General features: G+C 46.1%; 1 protein-coding gene across 4 annotated transcripts in view; it reads right to left on the minus strand.

Moving 5' to 3' along the window:
• Positions 1-22,453, minus strand: part of CACNA2D3 (calcium voltage-gated channel auxiliary subunit alpha2delta 3) — an 860,181-nt gene that overhangs the window by 367,337 nt on the left and 470,391 nt on the right. The gene's annotated exons all lie outside the window — the stretch shown is intronic.

The raw sequence follows: 22,453 nt of genomic DNA on the forward strand, positions 1-22,453 counted from the left end.
CCAATATTCTCTAAGATGTTAGATAATAACAGTTGTTCTGTTTTGCTTACCTTAACATCCTGACCAATCAAAATAAAAATCTGCAACCCTAGGCCACCACACAATTCTTTTTTCTCTTGATATTTTACTAGTCCATGAAATGCAGCAGCCACATCTCCCATCTACATGCCCTCATTCAGAAAGTGTTGGCAGTTTCATTTGTAGGAACCGGCCCTCAGTGACTTTTTACTTCAGGCCGTGGCTGGGTAAATTCTCAGCAGAGGTAGACAGATAACCGGGTTAGAGTTGGACAGGTTTGGCCAGGCACAGACATCTGTGAAATAAGAGTAACTCTTTCCAAAAAGGCTGCGAGAGACACGGAACCTGCCTGCAGAATGAAAGGAGCCGGTACCTGGGCTGCAGCCCATCCCGGCTGCTGGTGAGTTAAAGCAGGGACCTGGGCTGGAGTCCATCTTGCTTGCTGATGTGTTGCATGCAGGGAGCTGCTAGGAAATGTCAGGAGAACCCAGAGCTGAAATGGAAACTCAGCTTGAACGACTATCTGGAGAGTCATCTGACTCTGACCCGAGAAGAAAGGAAGCCGGGAGCCTGTGTGAGCCACAGCCCGGCACGCAGGCCGCCCCGGCACAGCTGTGCAGCTCCCTCTCCCTCTGCAGACACAGTGACCAGCAGCAGGTGGGACAAAGGAAAGGGGACGTGTGTGCTGGCGTTCTCCTGAAATGCTCTCCTCCCTGGATGAGCTAGGTTTAAAGGGAATTCTTAGAAGGGCAGAGAGAAAAACAAACCTGAGCACAGGATCAGTGCAAATTAATATTATTAACTAGTGGCCAGGTGCACGAAATTCATGCACATTAAAAGGGGATTAATTAGAGGAAATAATTTAATATTGCTATTTGCCCTTTCTCTATAATAGAAGTGTCAGAAATGAAAGAAAATTAGTAAAATGTATATGAAAACCTTCCTCCTGTCAGAGTCTGGGGTGCACCATGGGACCCAGGGTCAAGTCCCCGCCCACCCACATGCACCTCAGAATCGCATGAGATCCAGACCTGGTCGGCCCCCAACCCCATTGGGCTAGATCCAGACCTGGCCAGTCCCACCCTTGTCAAGCCCCGCCGGGCAGGGGACATAGTCTCAGGTCCCCTGGCCTGGCGCCAGGACAGGGGGCATGGCCTGAGGTCCCCCAGCCCAGACCAGGGCAGGGGGCATGCCTTGAGGTCCCCCGTCAAGCCGCCAGGTGGGAGACATGGCCTGAGGTCCCCCGTCAAGCCTTGCCAGGTTGGGGGGAGCAAAGCCTCAGGTCCCCTGGCCCTGCACCGGAAGGGGGACACAGCCTCAGGTCCCCCGTCAAGCCCCGCTGGGCGGGGGTGCGGCCTGAGGTCCCCTGTCAAGCCCCACCAGGTGAGGGGTGTGGCTTGAGGTCCCCTGGCCTGGTGCCAAGGCAGGAGGCCTGGCCTGAGGTCCCCTGTCAAGCCCCGCTGGGTGGGGGGCATGGCCTGAGGTCCACCATCAAGCCTCGCCAGGCAGGGGGCGGGGGGCACAGCCTCAGGTCCCTTGGCCCGGCATCGGAAGGGGGGCACAGCATCAGGTCCCCCATCAAGCCCTGCTGGGCGGGGGGTGCGGCCTGAGTTCCCCTGACACAGCACTGGGGGTGCACCTTGAGGTCTCCTGTCAAGCCCCGCTGGGTGGGGAGCATGGCCTGAGGTCCCCTGTCAAGCCCCACCAGGCAGGGGGGTGCAGCCTCAGGTCCCCTGGCCTGGTGCTGGGGTGGGGGGGCACAGCCTGAAGTCCCCTGTCAAGCCCCACCTGGTGAGGGGCATGGCCTGAGGTCCCCTGGCTTGGCGCTGGGGCAGGGGGAGCAGCCTGAGGTCCCCTAGCCCAGCACCAGGATGGGAAGCGCACCTTGAGGTCCCCCGTCAAGCCCCACTGGGCAGAGGGCATGGCCTCAGGTCCCCTGGCCTGGCACTGGGGCGGGGGGCGTGGCCTGAGGTCCCCTGTCAAACCCCACAGGGGTGAGGGAGGGTGCAGCCCAGCCATGGGCAAACTATGGCCCGCGGGCCGGATCCGGCTGTTCTATCCAGCTCTCTTGCTCTCCCCTCCGCTCCTTTACTTTGAATTTATATTAGTTCACACAAACACTCCATCCATGCTTTTGTTCCGGCACTCCGGTCTAGTTTAAGAACCCATTGTGGCCCTCGAGTCAAAAAGTTTGCCCACCCCTGGTAGCCTCGGGTCCCTGCTGATTGCTCCTTAAGGCTCCTTATGGGAACTTGGCCTCAGCTGTGGGTGCAGCCATCTTTGTGATGGAGTGATGGTCAATTAGCATATTCCCTCTTTATTAGATAGGATTTGACTGGTTATCAGCTGTTTGTGATGAAGGACACCATGGCAACTGGTAGGGTATTCACAAAGTCAAAAATAAAAGATAAAGGAAGATGGATGGAGCCCTCCACTGCATTCTCACCCAAGAATCAGCTCTCGAGGCTTAAAAACAACCCTGCTAACGTGAACACCTTATGAATAAAATAAAAAGTATTCATGCAGGCAAAGACAGAATGCCAACCTCTCACAGGCCCGAGAGAGCCAGCCCCTAGTCATGCCACTGGGATCTGAAGAAATTCAGCTTTTGCTCAGTTTCATGTTGATAAACTAGGGCCTCTGAGCTAAAGATTACTATAACTACTTTTCTTCCTAAGCTGTGTGCTGGGAATATACTTCCGGCACTTTCCTTTGGCGTTCTGATAACCTCTTCCCGGCAAGGCAAGCCAAGTATGGCCAGGCTTCCATCATACACCTCTCTTCCCCTTCTCGCTGAACTGACCGTCTCAGCCACATGTGACTGGAAGCTACCCTAGTGTATCCAAGGACTGTCCCTCTGCAGGTCATCCAGGCCGCAGGATTGCTATGGCATCCCAGAGGATCCAGATGTCGCAGCCCATGAGGACAGAGGGCTAAAATATTTGTAATGCCGTCTTTAAACACATCGAAAAACAGAGGAAAGCTACACTGACAAGCTTCAGATTTCCTGCTGTTTATAAGCCACTCAATACCATAAAATAGAATTGCTCACAGGGTGAGACAACAGAACAAACCCAGTTGAGTGGGGCTTTGCTGCATTACCTCCTGAAAGGTATCTTTCTCCAGAAGACTAACCTAAGTCCTTGCAGGGCCAGCTTAGCGTTCTTCCTTCTTATTTGAGGCACAGTGGAAATGAAAAAGCAACACGAAACCCTCAAATGACACAAAATCTATTCATCCTGCCCTGATAAATTACACCTATGAAGTCACACTTTTCTAATTTCCCATATGATTTCAAATGATTCATATTTCTGTCTCAATCAGATACAATTCTTCTATCAAATCACAGGCTGCATTAAAAAAGGATACTTGGTCCAATTAATCATCTATATAACAATGAAGATTCAATACTCATACAACTAGCCAGATAATCAAATTGTAATGATAATGATTTAACAAATATGTATTGAACATTTATTATGAATGGGGCCCTGTTCTGAACACCTAGGATTGATTCATCAGTCAAAAAACTAGAAAGATCTCCATCCCTGTGCTACCAACATTCTATTGGACAGGAATAAACAACAAACCTTACAAATAAGTTGTTAAATTGTGTAGTATGTGAAAAGGTGATAATACTATGGAGGAGAAAAGCTAAAGCAAATTAAAAGGCACCTGGAGTCATCAAACCAGAGTCAGTGGGGAGATGCAATTTAAATAGGGTGGTCACAGGAGGCTGTATGGAGAAAGGGAGATCTGGGAAAAGACTTAAAGGAGGTGAGAAAGTCAGCCTTGCAGACATCTGGAGGAAAAGTGTCCCAGGCAGAGGGAAGAGGCAGTGCAAAGGTCCTGAGGCAGGAAAGTACTGGCTTATCTCAAAGGAGTGAGGAGGCCAGCCAGGCTGGAGACACAGAAATGAGAGGAGAATGGGAAAAGAAGTCAGGGATGCAGGTGGACAGGTGCAGCAGGGCAAGTAGGAATGCAGCTTTTTTATAAGAACTTGGCTTCTTCTCTGAGAGAATGGGAACCTGCAGAGGACCATGCGCAGAGGAAACTGACATACGGTTTCCATGGATTACTTTGGCTACTGTGGGGTGTCAAGGAGGCAGAGAGACCAGGTAGGTGGCTAACATAGTAATCAGGTGAGTGGACCAAGGTGCTGGCAGTGGGGGAGGGTGTGTGTGTCAGAGTCCAGGAATATCTGAAGTGGAGCCTCCAGGATTTTCTGATTGACTGGATGGGGCAGGGGTGAGAGAGGGCACCAGGGACAAGACTCTGAGCTTCTGGCTGTGCAACTAGAACAGTGTTGCCATCAAACACAAGTGAGGTGGCTGAGAGGAGAGCAGGCTGGGAGGCAGATGAGGAGCTGAGCTTTGGATAGAAACCTGAGATGCTAATTCGACAACCAGGGAGACATGTGGGACACAGGTTGGATGTACAGGTCTGAGCATCAGAAGAGATGTATACCCTGGGAATATACAGGGTGGGACAAAAGTGGGTCTACAGTTGTACACATGGAAAATAATACAATAATTAATAAATAATAATAAACTATGTGCCCGGTCAGTGAGGCTCAGTGGTTGAGCATCAACTGTCAACATGTGAACCAGGAGGTCACAGTTGGATTCGCAGTCAGGATCTCCAGTAGGGGTGTGTGGGAGGCAGCCAATCAATAATTCTCTCTCATCATTGATGTTTCTATCTCTTTCTCCCTCTCTGAAATCAATAAAAACATATATTTTTAAAAAGAATAAACTCTGTGCTTTGTATACTCACAATCGTAAGCCTACCTTTGCCCCACCCTGTACGTTCGGGAGTGGTCAACAGGTACATGACCTTGAGGCAAATGAGCCCAGATAAGATCACCTTCCAAGGGAGTGAGCGTAGATAGAGAAGAAAGCACCAAGCACTGGCCCTGGAGCACTGAAGGTCAAGGAAAGGAGAGGGAACTGGCAAAAGAGACTGAGAGGGAAAGGCTGGGGAGAGGAGGCAAACCAAGAAACCGGCGCATCCTGGCAGCCGAGTGAAGAGAGGAAACCTCCAGGAGGGGACGAGAACAACTGTGCCAAACACTGCTGCTCAAAAAGCCGGGGAAAGACTGTAAGTCGACTGCAAGATTTAACAACTGTCACTGTAATTATTTGCATCAGTGAGGGCACATATGACTTTGGAGCTCTCTGTGTCAGGAACTATATCAATGGCTTTACGGACATTACATCATTCAATCTTTCTATCCGCCCTTCGAGCCCATTTTACTGTCACCATAATGCAGGCTGGAGACTGAGGGCTGGCCAAGTGTAGGCAGCTACACAGGGGAAATAGGAACAAACATAAACCTCACCGAGTCCAATGCCCGTGCTCCTAACAGCTGTGCGACTGGGCCTTGTCCTTCCTCCCTCCTTCCTGAACTGCCTGGGCATTCATGGGAGGAATGGGGGATGGAGAAAGACAGAAGGGAAGAAAGGAAGACAAAAAGGAGCAAGTGAAAAAGGTAACAAATTAAAACAATGACTATGGAGAAGAGGGAGGAGAGAAGGAAACAAATGAAAGTCTCTTTATGGATACAAATGGCTTCTATTTGGCGAACATCAGCAGGTAATTTAGAAGACATAGGATATTTATAACGGGGGTCCAACCAGTTAATGGAAAGAAAGGAAAAAGAGCCCCATGCTCTTGGGAACAAAAGAGCCATTAATTAAGGATTTATCTGCTAATCCCTTTCTTCCGTTTTTAAAGGCCAGTGTGATTCTTATAAACAGTAAGAAAATATGAAATCTAAGAAGTTGCTCATACAACATGGGAGAAAATAAAACAGAGAGGGGTATCAGTGCATATCACTGACTAAGAACATTCTGGTCAAAGGCAAAAAATTACAGAGTGTTTCTCATGGGTTGGAAAAATCCCTCCCTGGGCAAGGGGTTGAGACAAAGGATGCTGTCAGGGGTCTGTATAGGGAAGGATCATTCTCTGGAGGAGAGTTTCCAGGGATCCTGTGCATCTCATGCCAGGGTGACTGCTCTGCAGGAGCAGCTAAAGATCCCCTTTGACAATCAATGCAACCTGCGGGGTGTAGGAGAGATGCACAGCCTTTAGAACGCCAGGCTGCTTCCTCAAAGTGACTCCTACAATGACTCCCGGAAGTGCATGTCTTTCTGCTCAGTGGCAGGGCTCCAACATAGAATAAGCATTAAATTATTATTGATTGATGGAGCCGAATCCAAGTGACTCCTTTTGGTTTAGATACCCATTCGAAAACGTTGGGACATCTTAACCAACTAGTTATGAGTAGATCGATTTCCTGTTTTCCCTTCTATATACCAGAATTTTCATTTCCTTTAAAGAAGACTTGGAAATGGTTTATGCAAGAAAAAGAAAAGTCCCACTTGACTATCAGAACATACTGAGCGCTTCTTCCTGGCACTCAGATGCGCTGCCATAAAGAGCACAGACCAGAGGTGCCACACATTTCCAGGTTCTCAACAACCCCAGGCCAAAAAACCCAGCCGTCCTGTTCATTAAGTAAGTAGTTACATCTTAACTTAATAGGCGTTTGAAAAAATAATATTTTACATCATCCTTAAACAACCATATTTACACCCCATGGACCAGGCTGGATAGTAACACCCCCATTTCCTGTCCCACACTGATTTTCACATGGTACTTGCCTTTTCCATCCCAGCCACTGCCCCAAACGCATCCTCATCACTGGAAAAAAAGCAGCATGATCCACCAGAACTCAGTTTCATGCGAGGTCAGTGTTGAGTGTCACTGTGCTTCCCTTGGACATTTAAAATGTCCTACAGAGCTGCTGGGATTTTGCTGCCATGCCCTAGGGTGCCTGGGTACCCAATTTGGGAACTGCAGCCATGTCCCAAGCTTAAATTTTAGTGGGTCTGAAACCCACAGTGAGAACTGGTGAGACATTTAACTTGAGCCTAGTAATGGAAACTCTCTTGGATCCCCTGTTGGCCTGTAGATTCCATCTGGACATTACTCTAATGCTTGACTACAGACCTTAACGGGGAAGACACTTTCTGTCTCTGTGCACAGTCGGAGTCATTGTCTGAACCCTCTGCAGTTTAGTAAGTGTTAGTCTGGGTACTGAGGAAGAGTTATCCCGGGTCTACCAACTTCTTCTGTAAATATTTCAGGCTTTGTGGGCCATATGGTCTCTGCTGCAAGAACTCGACTCAGCTGCGTAGTGAAAAAGCAGCCACACAGAATGTAAATGAACGTGCATGGCTGTGTTCCAATAAAACTTTATTTACAAGAACAGGTGGCAGGCCAGATTTGGCCCATAGGGTCTACCTTGGAAACCCTGGTCTGCTAAACAGTGAGTTTGCTCTATTCCTGACTTGAATTAATATAGTGCTGCTATGAGAAATAGGACAATTCAAAACACCACAGGAAAAAGCATTTCTAACCTAGCCAGGTAATTCAGCAAATGCTTGCTGGTCACTATTTGGGGGGTAGGGGGGTGATGGGGTGGGACACAGAGAAGTGAGGGCACTCCTTGCCCTGCAGCATCCCACAGACTACAAGGACAAACAGGTATATGTTAATACTTACAGGATGAATGCACAGAAGAATGTGATGACTTTCACCTAACAAGGTGGAGAAGGGAATCAAGCAACAGTAACTGAAAACAACTCCACAAAACACAAAATATCCATCCGGAGGTGGCATCTATGAACAGTCTTTCTGCCATTGTTTGTAGTGCTAGCCAGGTGCCAACAGTTCTCATGGAGATATTATGAGTCAGCCACCATGCTAAGCACTTTATATGTACTACATTATTTTCCCAGAGGAAAAGAGAGGTTAGGCTTACATTGCACCTCAACAACAACAGGACTTAAACCCAGGTGTTTCTTCTCTAGAAGCTGGCTCTTACACACTGTACTATATATTGTCTAAAAAAGAGAAAGGAGTGAGATTCTAGAATATAGAAGGAAATGTAGAAATAGCTTCTAGACACCAGAAGGAAAAAAATCAGATTGACTCATTCCAGGGGTTGGCAAACTATAGCCCCTGAGCCAAATCTGGCCCATTGCCTGTTTCTACAAATAAAGCTTTATTGGAACCTAGCCATACCCAATTGTGCACATATCGTCTATGGCTGCTTTCATGCTATAATAGTAGAGTAGGCACACTGCAGAAAAACTTGGAGAACCCCTGATTCATTCATTCCAGGTGTTTCTGTTTGTTGGTTTGCTAACTTATTTGCTTTGGTTGTTTTTGTTCTTTGGCGTGTTTCGGAGCCAGGCCATAGCACTCTGCACTCTCAGAGGCTGAGCAGTCCTGACACAGGCCATGAGCCTTTGCTCTGGAAGGTTGTCGCTTTCCATATTTAGCCCAGATGCTAAGACACACATGCAGGAGTTGACAGAACGTTTAGGTGACATTTTATCAAAGTCATGGCTTTCTGTCTTCTGGATTTGAAGGTAAGCAGATGTCTCTGCAGATTCCAATACTCCACGCAGGCTGGACACATGCAGCCAGCAAACAGAGGGGCGTGAAGGATAAGGCAGCTTTGCAGACCCTCCTCCTAACTGGCTGAGTCTCACCATCCAGCCAGGACCCTTCATCAACCTGACCCCACTGGGCTGCTTCCCCGTGTCTGTGATCAGCTGAGAGCTTCTCCACACAGAGGAGAAATTTACGAACATGTTAAACATTTAATAATAGTTTTCAATTTTGTATGCTGTCTCCTGAGCCTCACAGCAAATGAGGAAGGTATGAGTATCTCCTGCCTTTTTATCAGGTATCTACAAAATTTACTCAACCACAAAACACATCAAGGGAACACAGGACAGAACAGATACCATGAAGAAGTTGCTAAACCAATGTTAAGTTATCGGCAGGATCCACTCACAGATGACAAGGACAAGATATGCAGCTGGCAAAGCAGGTGACTGTAGAAAATGCACCTGACCTGGGATGTAGGCAAGGCTCCCTGGGGCCTAAGATAAAGATGGTGTTTGTTTGTTGTGGGTTGGATTCTGCAAAGCCCTGATCCCTGTGATTTTGGCCTTAGTTGGAAAAAGGGTGTTTGCACATGTAATCAAGTTAAGATGAGGTCATACTGGATTAAGGCCGCCACTAATGCAATGGCTGCTGTCCTTGTAAGAAGAGGAAAAAATGGGCACAGACACAGAGAAGGAAGCGGGCCACGTAAAGACAGGTGGAGATTGGAGTTATGCTGCCACAAGCCAGAGAACATCAAGGATTGTGGGCAACCACCAGATGTAAGAAAGAGACCCTCTCCTGGAGCCTGCAGAGGGAGCGTGGCCCTGCTGACAGTTGACTTCAGACTAAGAGGATGAATTTCTGTTCGTTTAGACCACCCCATTCGTGGTATTTCATTACAGTAGCCTAAGAAACTAACAGTGGTGGTGGACGCAGAATTGGGAGAAGAGGGAGAACAGTTGGTAGCAAGCAGTGAGGAAAAGCTTCCATGCCCAAGCCCTGTGCTAGATGTGCTGTGTGCACTAATTTAACCCCCACCATCTTATTTCCTCATGGAAGATGAAGAAACCACCCCCCGCACCCCCCAGAGAGCTTGTCCATGGTCTCAGAGCTCCCAAGTAGCAAAGTTTGGATTCGAATGCTGGTCACTGGACCCCAAATCCATGCTGTGACCACTGCTTCGCACTGTTACCCACGTCCACTTGGAAGGGTTTAGTCTGTGTGTGTCTTTGTGTTTTTATTTCAGGACCTAGCCAGCAGATCCACACAGAGAGGCTGGCTCCCAGGGCCCTTACCCAGGGAGCAGAGGGTTCAAGGCCCACACGTTATCTCCCAGCAATTCTAGGCTGCTGGCATCTCTGAAATTCATGTAGAAATCTGATGCGAGTGTTCAGAAATGAACTTCCACCCCAGCCAGTATGGCTCAGGTGTTGAGTGTCAAGCTGTGAACCAAGAGGTCACCAGTTCAATTCCTGGTCAGGGCACATGCCGGGGTTGCTGGCTTGTTCCCAGTGTGGGGCATGCAGGAGGCAGCTGACCGATGATTCTCATCATTGATGTTTCTATCTTTCATGCTTCCTCTCTCTCTAAAATAAATAATAACATGCTTTTAAAAATTACTTTAAAAAATGAACTTCCAGTTCTCTTTCCTTTTTATTCCCGTCAGCGAGAAACTCTCTAGAGAGAGTGCAAATGGAGAGAATACAATCTATATTGGTTTGTTTATAAGGACCTTTATCTAGTTGCCTTTGCCAGATAACCGGGATTCAGTTTTCACTTTTCATATTTCTCTTTTCATGTTCATATTTCACTGCACTGTCATACAATTTAAGCAAATCTGAAACTAAAGTTCATAGCTCAGCTTCAAAGCCGTCATCTGGGCTGGCCTACTGTGCACAGGGCGGTGGTTACTGGTGGGAGCACAGCTAGTCCCCACGTGGTCTACAGGCCTGCTGCTTTGGAATCGCTGTTGATGGCCTTGTGAGAGAAAACAAATCTGCATTTTCAGGTTTCCAGACATTTTTATGAAAAAGGGTATATTTAAATACCATTCTGAGAGCATTAATGTTTCCTTCCTGAACTTAAAATTCTTTGATTCTACTCCGTATTGATCTCATTGGCAGTTTCTAACTACATAAAACATAGAACTCTTGGTCCACACGCACACACTAATTCTGCTTCTCCATTTTCTTCTCATCTCTTTAGTGAACTACTTTTCTTCGTTATCATTACATTACTGGGGTTTGGGTGTGGACACAGCCAAACACACAAACCTTTGCAATTATGCCAATGTTAATTAAAATTCTGAGTCCCAGTTTATTAGTTCTGTAGCTTTGGGCAAGTCACCTATTTTCTCTGAGACTCAGCTGGTCACAGATGAAAAGCTTGGAGCATATAGACATTTAAGTGTTAATTCACTTTTTCCTGCCTGTCCAACCTTCCTCCTTCTTCACCCTTTGCCTCTGTTTTCTATTTTCACTGTCCTGTGTCTGCACACATAGTGACCTGGTGTCCTAGACGAAACACCTGAGAAGCAGTCAGGACCTCGCCTGGTGTTCCCTCTCACCCCTGGGTTGTCTCATATACTGGAATAGAAAAGGAAAATTCCAGATAAGAATTTCCTGTGGCCCTAGCTAGTTTGGCTCAGTGGACAGAGCGTCAGCTTGCAGACTGAAGGGTCCCAGGTTCCATTCCGGTCAAGGGCACATGCCCAGGTTGTGGGTTCAATCCCCAGTTGGGGGCATGCAGGAGGCAGCCGATCAATGATTCTCTCTCATCATTGATGTTTCTATCTCTCTCTCCCTCTCCCTTCCTCTCTGAAATCAATAAAAAAAAATATATTTATTTATTTATTTATTTATTTTTAAACAGGAAAGACTTTTCCCCCCTTTTTTTTTTTAAATATATTTTATTGATTTTTTACAGAGAGGAAAGGAGAGGGATAGAGAGTTAGAAACATCGATGAGAGAGAAACATCGATCAGCTGCCTCCTGCACACCTCCTACTGGGGATGTGCCCGCAACCAAGTTACATGCCCTTGACCGGAATTGAACCCGGGACCTTTCAGTCCGCAGGCCAACGCTCTATCCACTGAGCCAAACCGGTTTTGGCTAAAAAAAATATATTTAAAAAAAAAAAAGAATTTCTGAACGCTGTAAAGTTTTGTATAGAAAATGCCATTTGTTAATCAAACAAACAAAAAGCTCTCCCAGTTAGGCCAGGGCATCTCCCCCATCCCCTGGGCCATTGTCCACCCCACTCCCCACACTCCCCTCGTGGCCAGCACAGCACCTGGAACACAGGGAGTAAGTGCTCACAACACACCTGGGGAGTAACTGAGCCAGAGGAAGGGCTCCCTCACCTCTACCCCCTGTTGATCATAATTCCATTTAAGAAATTTAACAAAATGGCTATAAATCCCTCAAACCTCCCAAGCATCCCATTCAAAGGTCCCTACTTTCATTGGAAGTAAATGTTCTTCTCTGCAGAAGATGATGTAATGGGATGCTCATTGAGGACCACCTTGCTGGGCCAATCCTTGCCATCCAAGGGAAACCCATCGAGAGTGAATCCAGCCTCTTGTGGTCCTGCCATTAACTTCACAAAAGCCAGTTCCCCACTTCAGTATATTAATTACAGTAGCATGTGCAGGCACCGATCAGGGAAACCCTGAGGATACTAAGACAGTAGAGTATGTTTCCTCAGACGAGACCCAGGCTGGGGGTCAGGGTAAGCTGAAGAAGCTTAAGCACATTTTTACTATCTGAAAGCTACATATAAATTCAGTAAAAATGCCATTCATCAGCACAGCCTCAGAAACTTGCAAAGATATAAACACACCCGGAAAAATTAGAAACATCTGTGCAGCCAACAGAACAAAACCTTAAAGTAAAAAGGAAACGTTGTTGAGCTGAGCAAGATTATCAGCTTCTCCTTTTCCTCAATTATATGAAGACATCTTTGGAAGTATCTACACATTTGATCCAGGGACATAGTTGGTGATCCCCGCCCTCCCCCCACTAGTAAACAGTTTTTTCACCTCTAAATGAATTTGCAAGCTGTTCTACAATTCCTGCCTCACCCAATCATGTCCTATGAACCCCCGCTTACAAAAGTGATTTGTCTGAGAAAATTATCTTTATTCCCACACGAAAGATGAAGAACTGAAATATTTCTTTCTATTGTTAACAGTGTTCATTAAGTGTAGGTTTTAGAATTTAAATTAACATCAGTGAAAAAATTTCACTCAGATTTCCCACACTGGTTCAGACAGGCACATAATCTTAAAGCATAAGATATTTCTACTCTTGCCATAGCTAGGCCACTTCACTCTTGGAATCCCCTCCAGCCAAACTGGAAAGGCCAATTGATCCTAGGATTCCCTCTGGCCCCTCCAGTCCCCTGATGTAAGTCCCTAGAACTTTTTTCTGATCCCTCAGTTCAGATAATTATATTCAACAGAAATCTTCAAAAACAGAGTCCATCTATAGCTACCTACTTCTATTCCCACATCTTAAAAAAAATGAGCATTTCTGTCCTAAGAATCTTTCACCTCTTGCTTCATTTCTCTCTCAGTCACAAAGTTATCACTCTATATTTTAAAGGTAACTCAACTTTCCCTTCTAAATACTGTGGTCCTTTACCTTTCTCTGTCTCTGATGAACATTTATTTTTAAGACTAAATTTATTCTGTCCTCTCCTCCTCCTTCCATGGCTTAAACAATCAAACTTCACTCCTATGGCCACAACATGATTTTAATATTCTCTTTGGTTCAGAGATTTGAATTTTTTCTACCCAAATAATGAATCTACTGGGATAAAAAATTAATATTTCATAATAATAAAACATGATTTATAACATGTTCCTGGGACAGGAGAATAAAAGAGAAAGCATTTTGGCTACAAAAGACAATTTTTCAAATCCATCAAATTGTTTCAAACCATTACTAATGGAATTTTCATCTATTCACTCTACACCATTCATAATTCACGCCATGTTTTTGAAGGTATGTTACATTTTGATGCTTATTTGAAGAGAATTTAAATCTATTTGTCTTGCAATAGAGGCCAATTCTTTTTATTGAAGATTACCATTTATAAGCTCAGGTGATGAGAGCAAAATTTTTTGTTAGTTCAAATATCAAATCAATCTTGCCATTTACAGCTCTTGGCCTTGAGAAAAGAAAACTTGGAAGAGATCACATATGTTCAAGTCTGCCTTTTTTTTTTTTTTCACCATCCTATAGAACTACCAAAATTAGGCTTCCTTGTACAAAATAAGCCATTCTAACCTTCTAGTAAGTGGCTATGAGGCTCATGGTACCAAATACTGTTACTACTTCCTCTTCAAGAACATTCAATATTATAATGATTTTAACTTTAATAAGTAAAGTTGCATATTTTGGGATACAAAACCAAAACAACACAAGCTTTTAAAGTAAATTGGATAAATTTTATTCCTGAGACAACATTTATTTATTTAACTGAGGTGGGGGGGGGGGGAATCTATGCTCAAGGGCACATATATATCAACTCCTTTCTGACTCTCAAATACCTCACATCATTTGAGTTTAAAAAGTAAAAAAAAAAAAAAAAATGTCATAACTACCTTCCTAAATATGCAGGACCAGAACTAATGCAGTGTGGATGTCAGACAAACTACCTGGTACCAAAAATAATTCTTCTGCTTTAGCCATTTTGGGGGTCAAAGCTAAATGCAAGGGAGATGGCCACAAAAGTCTTAGCTCTGGCCAATCTATTTTCCCTCTACTTACAAAAGTAATTCCAGTTGAGATCTATTTTTAGTTTTAATTAATCCATTCTGCCCTGTCTTTGGCAGGCAGCTGCCAGTGCTCCTCTGACCTTCTTTGGATAACAGAATGTCAGGAGTATTCCTTTGAGAAAGTAAGCTTGGTCTCTGCTCCGCGCAAGAACAATCCTGATGACCTAGATATCAAGATGAAGCAGAAGGTTGTTTTCCCAGATTCTGTCCACATGGCTCATTTATCTGAACCCTTCCGTCCTGCCAACAGCCCAGCATGTAGGGCCCATGACAACCCCTGTTTACCACCCCACCACATGCACCCTGGTGCACGAGGGGCTGAGCAACTCAACTGTGCCCAGGTACAGAGTCAGAATCCAACAAGGTCCTACCAAGACTCAGACACAAGCTGGCAATGATACCAATGCATCTATTCCAACCTCCATTAGCCATTGCTTTGATTGGCTCTGTTATGTGTAAAGAGCATGATTTCTTTAAAAGAAGGAGTTTGTGATTTAAGTCCAATGTCAAGCTGCTGGTAAGAGGTGAGGAAAGGGACTAACATTTACTGAGGAGTAGCTATAAGCCAAGCATTGAGTCAGGGTTTTTACATGTGTCAGTGCACAGTTCCCACAACCACTCTGCATGATCCATTTATCAAATGGAAGCCTGGGGAAGTAATGGATGGGAAGCTGGCAGTCACACTGGGATTCAAACCCAGCACTTCCAGGAACATGTTCCAGAGAAGACTACCTCTGCAGGGTTCTATGAAAGATAAAAAAGCTGTGGAAAATCTATACCATGGAATACTCTGCAGATGTAAAAAACAAGGATCTCTTACCCTTTGAGACATCATGGAAGGACCTGGAGAGTATTATGCTTAGCAAAATAAGCAAGTCAGAGAAAAGTAAGTATCATATGATCTCATTCATACATGGAATCTAATGAACAAAATAAACTGATGAACAAAATAGATCCATATATATAGAAGCATGGAACACACTGATTAATCTCAGAAGGAAGGCAGGGGTGAGGGGTGGGTGGGGAGAGATTAACCTGGGAACTTATATGCATACATGCATAACCCATGGACACAGACAATAATGTGGTGAAGGCCTAGAAGGGTCGTGTACAGGGTGGAGGGGATCAATGGGGAAAAAAAGGGGGGCATCTGGAATACTTTTAAAAATAAAGTTACATTTTTTTCAATAAATAAAAAGTGATCCATGCCCTAACCAGTTTGGCTCAGTGGATAGAGCGTCAGCCTGCGGACTCAAGGGTCCCGGGTTCGATTCCGGTCAAGGGCATGTACCTTGGTTGCGGGCACATCCCCATGTACCTTGGTTGCGGGCACATCCCCGGGGGTGTGCAGGAGGCAGCTGATTGATGTTTCTCTCTCATCGATGTTTCTAGCTCTCTATTCCTCTCCCTTCCTCTCTGTAAAAAATAAAATATATTTTTTCAAAAAAGTGATCCAAAATCTAGGATATAACCATGGGAGCAGATGGTTGAGGTGGACAGAGGACATCACCTTCAGGAGGGATCATATTAAGGAATTAAGCTAGGATGTTGAATGATCCATCTGTGTGAATGTTAATGTCACCAAGAATGACGATGGAAAGATGGTAGATGGAGAGGCAGTGAGCCCAATCATAAAGGCAGTGGTCAGGAGGTCAGAAGATGGCAGCAACAGGAGGGCACGTGAATGGTCTAGCCTGATAAAAAGTCATTGTCACTGTCAATACTTTATTATTGTCAATACTGTGTTAGCTCCAAAACCTCGATTTTTTGCACTCAATTTTCAGACAACCAGCCTATCACCTGCCTCTTATCCTCATTTCCTTCCTTACCCACCTTCAATTCCAAGGCTCATTTCCTGAACCTACTCTCAGTTCCATTAATTCTCCTTCCATATGACTTGTACTCCACCCCTAATTAGATACAACCTTCCACCTCCTCTGTGCTGGTATCCAAGCAGCTAGTACAGCTGTGGAAAAACACACTTCTGTGTTGACCAGTCCACTTTAAATTATAATTTAAAATCTCAAGTGCCCCCTCCCATTGCTGAACATACTCTACTTTTCCCTGGATCTATTCTCTGCCCCACTCTCTGGAAACAATAATTGGCACTCATTTCTTTCCTCAAATCTCCATCCTCCTTCCCATTTTTACTCTTAACTTCCAACATTCCTCTCCCTCCTTTCATGAATGAATGAATGAATGAATGAATGGCAGGGGCCTGCACTCCATGGGACCAGTTTGGGAAACTAATGTTCTATGTCATCCAGTAGAAGAAAGGAACATTGGGGGCCATATCTATGTTTCAAGCACAAAGCATGTTCTAAGTGTTTGCTTGCTAAAAGAGACCAATTACCCAAAGTTACTGTACAGCATATATACAAAAATTGACCAAAAATATAGTTTCAATGACCTTCAGGGATAACACAAAAGAGAAAGTTATTTATTAACTAGTGGCTCAGTGCATGGAATTTGTGCAAGGAGGATGGAGTTCCCTCAATCCAGCCTGCACCCTCTCCAATCCCGGACCCTTTAGGGGATGTCCGACTGTCAGTTTAGGCCCAATCCCTGTGGGATAGGCAGTCAGACATCCCTCTCGCAATCTGGGACCACTGGCTCCTAACCACTCACCTCCCTGCCTGCCTGATCACCCCTAACTGCCTCTGCCTGCCTGCCTGATTGTTCCTAACACCTCTGCCTGCCTGCCTGATTGCCCCTAACCTCTATGCCTGCCTGCCTGATTGCCCCTAACCCCTCTGCCTGCCTGCTTGATTGCCCCTAACCTCTCTGCCTGCCTGCCTGATTGTCCCCAACTGCCTCTGCCTGCCTGATCACCCCTAACTGCCCTCTCCTGCCAGCCTGATCTCTCCCCCAATGGCTCTCCTTTTCCGGCCTGATCTAGCCCCCAACTACCCTTCCCTGCCAGCCTGGTTGCCCCCAACTGCCCTCCTCTGTCGGCCTGATCTTTTCCCCAATGGCCCTCCTTTGCCGGCCTGATGTTGCCCCCAACTGCCTTCCCCTGCTGGCCTGATCTCACCCCCAACTTCCCTCCCCTGCCGGCCTGGTTGCCCCCAACTGCCCTTCCCTGCTGGCCTGATCTCACCCCCAACTGCCCTCCCCTGCTGGCCAATTTGGTTCTGATTGGTTGGTTTCTATGCCAGTCAGCGTCAAAAACTCCACCTCCTAGGCAGCCATCAGCTCCTCACAGTTCACTCAGATTTGGTTCTGATTGATCGGTTTCTATGCCTGTCAGCATCAAAAGCTCTGCCTCCTAGGCAGCCATTGGCTCCTTACAGTTCACCCAGATTTGGTTCCGGGTTTCTAAGCCAGTCAGTGTTTCCGGGCCTGATCAGAGAGGCAGGGCTGATCAGCAGCCCCCACGGAGGCTTGGAGAGAAACAAAAGCACAGCTGCTGGCGAGGCCTGGAGAGAAAGAGAGAGGCAATGGCTGATCAACAGCTGCCACGGAGGCTGCGGATCAGACCCTGCCTCTCTCTTCAGGCCTCTCTCCGGGCCTGATCAGCCCCCTCAGCAGTCAGTGCTGGGTCGCCGCACCCACACTGGTGGCAGTCAGTTCTGGGTCGCCACGGCAACCTAGCACTGACTGCAGGACTAACTTTTGGTGTTTGGTCGAGCCTTCAGTTGGTCGTTACTGACCCTGGATATTTATATATTAGGATGACCAATGATAAATCAAACCTTCAGATTTCAAGTACCATCAGGCTGCTTCCCTTGCTAACCTCACCTGCATGGAAGACACAGAAGCTGGCCGGGCAAGTGTGAGACATACTGGGGCTTTCCCTTGCCTCTCAGGCAGCCTAGACAGGATGACAGGCAACTGGAGTCTAAGGTAGAGAGGGGAGAGTGTCTCTCATCCCACAGGTCCTTGGTTCAGACCAGCCCCCAAAGGGAGGTTAAATATTGAGGAAAAAAAAGTGTTTTAGCCAAAGAGTGAGCCAAGTGTATCAGAATGACTTGCAACTAAACCTGGGATTCAGAATGAAGGGGTTCTAAACATTAAGGATTACTGTTCTACCAAATATAACATTTGGTATTTTTCAAAGTTGTTCCAAACAATGAAGAATCATCATTTAAATGTGGCTTTTAAGTGTGTATTTTTTGATAAGATGTGAAAAGTTCATGGTGTGGAGAGGCAGTCATTAAATTATCTGAGTTTTCAAGACTTACAGATTTCAAGGCTTTGGAGAGAAAAAAAAAAATTGGCCCATGGGGATAATCTAGTTTCTCAAAGTCCATTCTGTACAACACTAGTCTCACAAGTTGCTATTGTTATAAAAACAAATGTGTTCATGATCAGGTATGTTTGGGAAGAATGTCCCCATTTGGAATTTTCAAGTACATTAAAGGTTCTGACAAGTCCTGTGATAAGGAAATCTGTCTTAGCTTGTTAAATTAGACAAAGCATTTCCAAAATCTACTCAAAGATCATTTTCCCTACCCCCAACCCCTTCTAACAGCCAGCTTAACACCTCCAAGAGAGTGATGTGGTCCAACCTTCCCATGTTTCAGGTTAAAAAAATAACAGTCTCAGAGAGGTAGATTTAACCCAGATTACACAGCTATTTGGAGCAGCAGCGTACTGTTAAGGAGATAGCAAATTCATGGTGTGTCATCCTCCTTGATTCTATCTCCAAAGGCAAATATCCTTAACTGACTTCAGTGTTCTTCACTGAGGCCATATGCATTCTCAGAATCTTGCTTAACACAGTCTCCCATTGATAGAACTTGGCATATGAAATTAAACCTATTTGTCATCTGTAAACTATCATCCTGGTCTTTGGATTCTTCGTTCCCCAAGTAACAATGTCCTTGTCATTATCATCATGGTCATGACAGCTGTCATCTATTGAGTATGGACTTAGTGCCAGCCACAGTGCTATGTTACAGGCATTCTTTACTTTAATCCTAGAAACAACACTAAGAGAGAATTAGCAAGACAATCCCTATTCGCACACAGTAGAGCCAGGGCACAGATGACTTATGCATCTTGTACAAGGTCATTTAGTTTGAAAGTGGCTTAGCTGGCATATTGGCGATGCCAAGCATGCAGCCCAGGACAGACCCTCAGTCCTGACCAAGCCATAAATGTGCTGCTGAGTTAAGCCTGGGAGAGCACAGACAATTCCCAACAAACCCTTTTTATCTTTCATTTTTCTTCTGCAAAACGACCCCCTAAGGTGAGGCTAGAAAGTGTCCATCGGCAGATTTTAGGGAAGAGAACTGGGGTACATGAACAAGTTTTGGGGTCGGTCCAAGATCTCAGAGGAAGGGAAAGGCCTAAGTGGGGTTAGAACATGGCGCTGGGGCAGGGCACTAAATCAAGTGAGACCCCCTGGCTGCTTCCTCCTCTTGGCCTCATCCCCTGGGACACACAGCACCCCAGCTTGCTCTCTCTCTAGATCCTCTTACCTAGAACTTCAAAGTGGTCAACCTGATTAAGAAACTCTAGCCAGTAACAGCACTACTTGCTCTAACAGCAAAGGTGCCAATTACCTTCCAGGGCTCAGCCACCTTCAAATGGAAACCTTAAAAACAAACAAACAAAAATAACTAAAAACATGCCGCTGTGTATTCAACATTCAGAACCAAATGAGCTCTCCGGACACACTCAGCCCCGAGTGAAGTCTGACAGGGCAGGTGCCTCAATGGGTGCTGGGACCCTGATAAAGCAGGATGATAGGACAACTTTCCAGATACCTGGAGAATCCCTCTGAAGGGCCAATTTTCTTTTCCCTTGGCAGAGCACAATCACTTCAGTCAAGACATTACTGTCCTTTTGTGACCTTATCAGGTCTCACTAACCTTCCCATCACAGCCGGGGAGACGGGGAAACCCACCTGTGGCCAATTACTAACTCCTCCAGGATTCCACTTTCTCCCTGAGTCTTGGGGTGCTGGGCCTTGGCAACCCCTAATCTGCAAGCAGCACTTGGCTTTGAGTCTACATTTCCAGGGCTTTTTCAGCTAGGGAGTGACTTTGCCTCCTCCCTCATTCCCTCTCTCCGCGGACTTTTCCATAATTCTGCTGGGAGAGAGGCCAAAACCTCCCTGGTGCCTGCCCAGCGCAGCTGTATTTCCATGCAGAGTCTCTGACCCTCACCTGGCCATTGGCTGGGGAAACTGGAAGGGAGGTGTCCTATAAACCTGAGAGGAGCCCCGAGGGAGGAGCTCTGCCCTCCCTGTCACTCTGGATAAATCACGAACTCCCTTCTCCTCTGCCTTCCCGGCAGCAAAGAGATGACTGAAGAAGCACCAGGAAAGCCTTTGAGGAATGGAATAGGCCCAGCGGGTACATTCCTCTCTGCAAAGGCTCCCACAGCCTCTATGTAGACGCAAACGTGCAGCCAGGGCACCTCCCGGCTTTCACAGCCCTAGAAAGGGCTGGAGCACAGACCAGCTGCAATGGAGAACAGGGAAAGGCAAGATGGTTCCTTGGCTTAATTAGATGTACGTTTTCCTTAGGTGAGAACCCAGTTATCTGGTCCAAAGGAAATGATCAATATTTGTTGACTTCTAAAATGGGTGATGGGTTCCCTTGTGAAAATGCATAAACATCCAAAACAAAGTTCTCACTTATTTCTAGGCACTGGTTTTTATATTATCCCCCTCCCCCCACAACACATGCGCGCGCGCGCGCACACACACACACACACACACACACACGCACATTCCTACTTATTTTTAACATCTGGTAAACCTCCACTAGAGACAAGTTGATTTCCTAGCCAGAATAATACATTTCTGTCCATCACAACATAATTAATAATAATTTCCATATTTACTTGGCTTTCATCACACATCTCTTTGCACTGGTGAGGGAAGGCAGAGAAAGAAAGTGATCCTTCCCTGCCCCCCCCTTCTTCCCCTCCACACACTCTGCTTGGCAACCATTCCCAGTGAGTGGAGAGTGCACCTTATTAAGATAATGGAACGTAAATCAAAGTGAATAGGCCCACAGGCCACGCTGAGGGTGTGTGTACACTTGCAGTGCCTGCCAGACAGCAAACAGGTCTGGAAATTAAATGTGAAAAATCAGTGAAGACCCAGGGCCCATCACAGGAGGGAGAACAGGGCCCTGACAGCTCATCTAATGCCTGTAATCACAGTGATAAAGGCTCCTAAATGGCTTCATTCCACCTTGTCACTCACAGCCCTGGCTGCCACCCCTCACTCCTGCTACCTGCAGTGACCTTTGTCATGCTCGAGAAAACAGCTCCCGCTACAGTGTTCTCTCTTACAGAGTGGCCAGATGGGGCGGTTTTGCTCCATTATTTGCACCTGTAAAGGGAAAACGCCAACAGAAAGATTCATTAGGGCCCAACCCATCTCCACAAAGCTTCTCTGATTTATTAGGGCATAAACTGCTGTACGGCTGTAATGAGACATAAATGTTCTGGAAGGCCTGTGAACTCCGGGAGGAAGCGCCTTGCCATCACACTTCTGTGCACCTAATTTATTAACAGCTTGTGCCGGCATGGCCTGGAAAACCCTGCCAACTCAGCCATCTGTGGCAGTCACCTTTGGGGTGGGCAAGGGAAAAGGGGAAAAATGTGTCCAACTCAGAAAGTGACAGAAAACTTATGGGCACGCTGGACAAAATGGTGAAGTCTTGCATTTTCCCAGAACCCCTCGGCAGACATTCGGCTAAGGTTCTGTGTGAGCAAGTGATAGAAGTTCCAACTGGCCTAGCTGTTAGCTCGGTGTTTCCTTGGCCCTGAAGGAGCACAGGGCAAAGCGCTTATACTAGTATTTACCTCAAGGAGCCCCAGCCTCTGCTTCTACTGCCTCTGCCATTTGGAGAATATTTTCCCCAAGGCAGTGTTCGCCCCAGCTTATTACAGCACGCTTTGCAAGATGATTAGCATTTTTGCTCTCTAAACTTCACCCTTTTGGTTCTAAAAATAGGACAAAAATTAACAACAGACCAGCCCATTTTTATACTTCCTTTTATACAACCAACTTTTTTTCTTAGATCATAATATGCACGTCTCTTAAATTCAATGTTGGTTGCACGTGCCAAGCTTTCTGAAAAGAATCAGATTAAGTAGTAAGCTGCCAAGAAAATATATAGCATCCTGACTTGATATTGGATATTAGGCCCTGTATCCTTCATGTCCTAATGACGGGAGATCATCTTTTGTCTCCGAAATGCTCGTTTACAGAAGGCTTCT

Source organism: Plecotus auritus (genome assembly GCF_963455305.1).
Source record: "Plecotus auritus genome assembly, chromosome: 6".
NCBI classification, from domain to species: domain Eukaryota; kingdom Metazoa; phylum Chordata; class Mammalia; order Chiroptera; family Vespertilionidae; genus Plecotus; species Plecotus auritus.